The following is a 6,233-nucleotide window of genomic DNA, read 5'->3' on the forward strand; positions in this document are numbered from 1 at the left end:
AAATAACATTTTCATAAAGTATGGTTCATTTTTAAAAGGCGAGGGTAGTTTAATACCAGAAAATATAATTTCTTACTGGATTAAAGGAAATAAAACATATGCTCATTCCAATACATGCAAAAAAATAATTAAATAACTTTTAAGCTCTATTGACAATGAAAAGAATTTCTTAGCCAAGTAGGAATAAAAGGAAACTTCCTTAACCTGATAATAAGTATTGTTGAGAAACTTAAAATTGAACCCTTTAAAATGAATTTTTCAGAGGGAATAAAGCAATTGGGAATAAAGCAATGTTGTTCTTTATCACCACTTATATTAACTTTTTGTTTGAGGACCCAGACAAATTAGATTGAGAAGTAAAAACTATGGAACTGGAAAACAAATATAAAAACTGCCATTAAATGTAGTTTACGGGCTTCCCTGGTGGCGCAGTGGTTGAGAGTCCGCCTGCCAATGCAGGGGACACGGGTTCGTGACCCGGTGCAGGAAGATCCCACATGCCGCAGGGCAGCTGGGCCCGTGAACCATGGCCGCTGAGCCTGCACGTCCGGAGCCTGTGCTCCGCAACGGGAGAGGCTGCAACAGTGAGAGGCCCGCATACCGCAAAAAAAAAAAGGAAAAAAAATGTAGTTTACATGAATTTCTACATTAAAAATTCTAATATACAAACAAATTCTAAAAGCTAAGAAGGAAATTTAGAAAATATAAAATATTATACATAATAAAGGATTCTTACAAATCAATATAAATGACAACCATAAATTGGTTTGTCATATATATTAAAAATCAATGAGTAGAGAAACAAGAACTCACATTAGAGAGAAAGGTAAATGCTTATAACCACTTTGGAAAAGTATTTGGCAATATCTCAAAGCTGGACATATGCAAATAAGCCATATATGCTAGTAATTCCAATCCTAGCTATATATCCATCCAAAATGTGTATTTATATTCTCCAAAAACATGTATGTGACTGTTCATGACGACACTATCCATTACAGCCAAAAACAGTAAAAACTCAAATATGAGCTATACAGATCTTCCTCAACTTACAATGGAGTTATGTCCTGATATACCTGTTGGAAGTTGAAAATATCATAAGCCCAAAGTGCATCTGATACACCTAACCAAATGAACATTATAACTTAGCCTAGCCTACCTTAAAATGCACTCAGAACACTCACATTAGCCTATAGTCAATCAAAATCATGTAACACAAAGCTTATTTTATAATAAAGTATTGACTATCTCATGTAATTTATTGAATGCAGTGCTGAAAGTGAAAAACAGAATGGTTGTCTGCATACAGAATGGTGTAAGTGTATTGGTGTCTACCCTCATGATCACATACATGGCTGACTGGGAGCTACAGCTCATTGCCACAACATGAGAGAATATCTTACCATGTATCACTAGCCTGGGAAAAGATCAAAATTCAAAGTGCAATTTCTACTGAATGTGTATTGCTCTCCCACCATTGTAAAGCTGAAAAACTGTCAGGGTGAACCAACGGAAGTCCAGGACCATGCACCCCAACGTTCACAGCAACACTATTTACAATAGCCAGGACGTGGAAGCAACCTAAATGTCCATCGACAGATGAATGGATAAAGAAGATGTGGTACATATACACACAACGGAACACTACTCAGCTATAAAAAAGAATGAAATAATGCCATCTGCAGCTACGTGTCTGGAACTAGAGATTACCATACTAAGTGAAGTCAGAAAGAGAAAGACAAATACCATATGATATCACTTACATGTGGAATCTAAAATGACACAAATGAACTTATTGTAGCTACAAACTACTATATATTAAATAGACAAGGTCCTACTGTACAGCTCAATATATATATATCCAATATCCTGTAATAACCCATAATGAAAAAAAAAATTTTTAATGTATATATAACTGATTCACTTTGCTGTACATCAGAAACAAACACAACATTGTAAATCAACTATACTTCAATTAAGAAAAAAAAGTCAGGGACCGTATGTATAACAAATGATGTTAGAGTAGTTAATGTCCATATAGAAAAACAAAATATAAGAAAATTAGAATTCCACCTAAGCCATACATAAAATTAATTCCTGGTAGGTTAAAGACTTAAATTTGAAAGAGAAAAAAAATCTTGGGTTTTTTTTTATTTTAAAAGTGTGGGGGGGGAGAATATCTGATCGGTCTTGGAGAATGGAAGCATTTCTTGAAAAAGATGAAAAAGATAAAGTAAAAAGTAAAGATGTATAAATTAGACTACATTAAATTAATGCGTGTTCAACCAAAGACACCACAAAATTAAAAGGTTAGTCACGTAGGAAGCTGCCACATAGCACAGGGACATCAGCTCAGTGCTTTGTGACCACCTAAAGGGGTGGGATATGGAGGGTGGGAGGGAGACCAAGAGGGAGGGGATATGGGGATATAAGTATACATATAGCTGATTCACTTTGTTATACAGCAGCAACTAACACACCATTGTAAAGCAATTATACTCCAATAAAGAAGTTTAAAAAAAAAAAAGCTTAGTCACAAAGTAGGACAAAATGTTTGCAAGAATTATGTTATTATTGAGACTATATAGAGCATTCACATACATCAATAAAAAAGACACACAATCTAACAGAAAATCATCTCCAAGTTTTGGACAGAAATATGCAGAAAGAAAATTCTCATACACTGTTGCTGAAAGTTTGAACTGACACAACTATTTTGTAGAGTTATTTAGCAATAGCTACAAGTAATGGTTTGCATTCACTTTGGTCTGGCCATTTAAAGTATGTATAGTACATCAGATAAATTGTTGCACATGTGCATATAAGAAAAGAGTATTTATTACAGAATGTTTTAAAAAATTGGAAACGTTTTTAACTGTCCATTACCTGGAAGGGAATATACACATTTTTGAATACTTATATAATGCAACTTTGGTAAATAAATTAGAGGTGCATGTAGCAGTAAGGTTAAATGTCTGAAATTACAGCATTGTATGAAAACGCAAGTTGCCAATAGTTTGTACAGTATTTTGCCATCTATACACAATTTGAAATACACAAAACAAGTCTATACTGTTTCTAAATACATACCAGTGTACCATGGAATAATATGACTCCAAGTCACTATCAAATTCTTAATATTAGTTACTTCTGAAAAGGCAGAACACAGTGTGATGCAGTGAAGTAAGGGAGTGTCAGGGTATAGTACTCTGGAAATTCAACCATCTCTAACATTTGTTTTTAAAAACATGAAGCAATGTGATAAAATGTAGAAACTTCATGGAAATATAGGAGATGCATGTTTTATATACAATCTCTACATTTTCTGATAAATTAAAATAATTTCATCACTTTTTAAAGAAAGTATTCTACTGAGATTTCAAGTAATTATTTGACTCGGGTCAGAAGGAACATAAAATTGTGTTACTGAAAACAACTACAAAAGAAGTAATTATAATTTGGGGTGATATTAAAACAATTTATTTGCATCAGTCCAGCTTCAGTTGTGAAATAGAAAAACTTCTCTACTACATTAAAAGGGAATATTTAATACTAGGAATTGGTTGATTACAAAATTCATAGGAAGGGCTAGAGAAAGAGAGTCTAAGCTTGAGTCTGAAGTGACTCACGGACCATAATCATGAAGCTGGGTGTAATAGGCAAGGTCTTTCTCAGAAACAGAACCAAGAGGAGATACAAATATGAGTGAACCAGAAAAGAAATGAACATACTCTAGAGCTAGAGACAATAACAAATGGAATACCTAAACTTTCCGTTTTTTTGAGGTAGGCCTACCTTCAGAATGGACGCGAAACAGCCGCTCTCCTCAGAACTCAGCCCACAGGTTTCCCACCGGAAATTACACTTCCCGCTCTCGAGTTCTCGCGCTCCTTGACTGCAGAGCTCGCGGAATTGGTTACGTTGAGTACGGAGAGCGAGAGGTCCCAAAATCTGCAGTCGGCAAACTGGAAAACGGAAGAATGAGCGGGAGAGCCCTTAGCTGAAGTAACTTCCGGTTGGGAACTCAGCCTGCTTGAGAACAGAGAAGAGCTGGTGTTTGTTCCACGACGAAGGTAGGACAGCCTCAAAAATAAAAATCAAATATCCGGTCTGCCATTGTTTCTAACCTCTGAGTAATGGTCGTTCCTTTTCCGAATCACTCATAATCTCACCTTGACAACCTGCATTCTCAGTAACAGATTATAAAGTTCACCACCGCCAATTCGCCGTATCTCAAAGTAGGAGAGAAGAGAACGGAGGAAAAAAGGAGAATGCTGCTTAATTTATAATATATACAAGGATACCTAACACGGGGAAATATTTATGTGTATTAGGCTGAAAGAAGTTCCTTACGTTTCCATTTCTTTTTCTGCATTCTCCTTGCCCTCAGCCTACGTCTCTGTTGGCTGGGACCTCTGCGTCATAGGGTAACTCACTCAGAATTTTTTAAAAAGCCAGTTTTTGCATGATGAAACAGTAGAATTTATGAATTTTACTGCATATTTATTCTTGAGTACACATCTTTTTATTATTTGGGGTGATAAAATGGGAAGATCATGTAAAGCATTTCTGCTGAACACTGAGGTATGATGGTTATCTTAAACAAACAAAGCACTCGTGTGATTGAATTGCAAGCTGAACTAGCTACTTTTTACAGAATTCAGTTTTTACTCGGAAGAACAACAGACAAACAATGGTTATTCAGTCCCAGTTATCTGGCGGGTATTTTCTTTTTAAAATGAACAAAGCCTATCACTTCAATGACAGCAACTGACAGTAATTTTTGCTAATGATAACATTTGAGCTTTCAAATAAATATTAAAAGTTGGGAAAATTTGGAACGACCACATCTTCTAACACAATGGCTTCCCTGATGAGATTAGTTGTGAAATTAAAAAATGATTTTTTTTCTCATTTTATTGAAATGTATCAAATGTGGAAGTTCGTTACTTAGTGGAATATTTTCCAAAGTGGTAAAATATCCATCCAAAATGTAAGATATGCCAATAAATTTTAATATAACAGGATAAAATGGTTATTGATATGCTTTCAGTTTCATTGACTGCAACTAACATTTAAGAAACTACCACTCGTTGAGTTTTGAAATACTACTGGAGAAAAATATAATTATCCAAAAATATTAAGATACTCCTCTCTTTTCCAAATGCATATTTCTGTGAGGCTAGGTTTTGTTTATATACTTTAACCAATAAATCATATGGCAATAAATTAAATTCAACAACAGATGCAAGAATCCATCCAGTGTCTCCTCTATTAAGCCAGACATTAAAAATGTTACTTTTCTCATTTCATTTTTGCTTTGGAAAATATAATTGTTCTTCATGAAGTATATTAACATGTAGTGGGTTTATTATTGTCATTTTAAATTAGCTAATACATATTTTTAATTCCTTAGTTTTAATTTTAATACAGTAAAGATCTATATATATATATATATATGTAGCCCAGTGTTCTCAAATACATTAATTTTATATTATTTTTAATATAAACTAAGAAATCTATCAGTAAGGATTAAATTCAGCTATTATAATTAATAGAGAGCTGAAAACAGTGGCTAAAACAAGATATAAGTTAAATTTATCTTTCATGAAATACTGGGGATGTAAGCAATAGAGAGTTAGTATAAAGGACCCACAGTAGTTTAAGACCGGCCATACCAGGTCAAGCTTATGGTATAGAACTTATTATCATTATGATCCAATATGGAGTTCCAGCTATTAATTTCTATTCCAAGCATCACCTTGAAAAAACGGGGAGAAAAACAGCAAACACTCATACCAGCTACCTTTTTTTGTGGTATGCGGGCCTCTCACTGCTGTGGCCTCTCCCGTTGCGGAGCACAGGCTCTGGACGCGCAGGCTCAGCGGCCATGGCTCACGGGCCCAGCCGCTCCACGGCATGTGGGATATTCCCGGACCGGGGAACGAACCCGTCGTCCCCTGCATCGGCAGGCGGACTGTCAGCCACTGCGCCACCAGGGAAGCCCCCAGCTACCTTTTAAGAAAGTCAACCAAAAGCTATCACAGGTCACTTCCTCTTTGGTTTCATTGCCAGGATCTAGTTACATGGCCAGCCATAGGTGACTGCTTGGAGGCTGGAGAACGTAGAGTTCATTCTGGAAAGCCATATGTATACAACCTAGACATTCTGGGGATTAGTAATGGTATAAAAGAAAAGGATTCAAATTGCAGGTTAAAACCCTGCTCTTTCCC

At 35.6% G+C, this 6,233-nt stretch overlaps 1 pseudogene; it reads right to left on the reverse strand.

Annotated features, from left to right (window-relative positions):
* Positions 1-3,833: 3,833 nt before the first annotated feature.
* Positions 3,834-6,233, reverse strand: part of LOC103069358 (60S ribosomal protein L17-like) — an 80,945-nt pseudogene continuing 78,545 nt past the window's right edge.

This window comes from Lipotes vexillifer, unplaced genomic scaffold (assembly GCF_000442215.2).
Source record: "Lipotes vexillifer unplaced genomic scaffold, Lipotes_vexillifer_v1.1 scaffold770, whole genome shotgun sequence".
NCBI classification, from domain to species: Eukaryota; Metazoa; Chordata; class Mammalia; order Artiodactyla; family Lipotidae; genus Lipotes; species Lipotes vexillifer.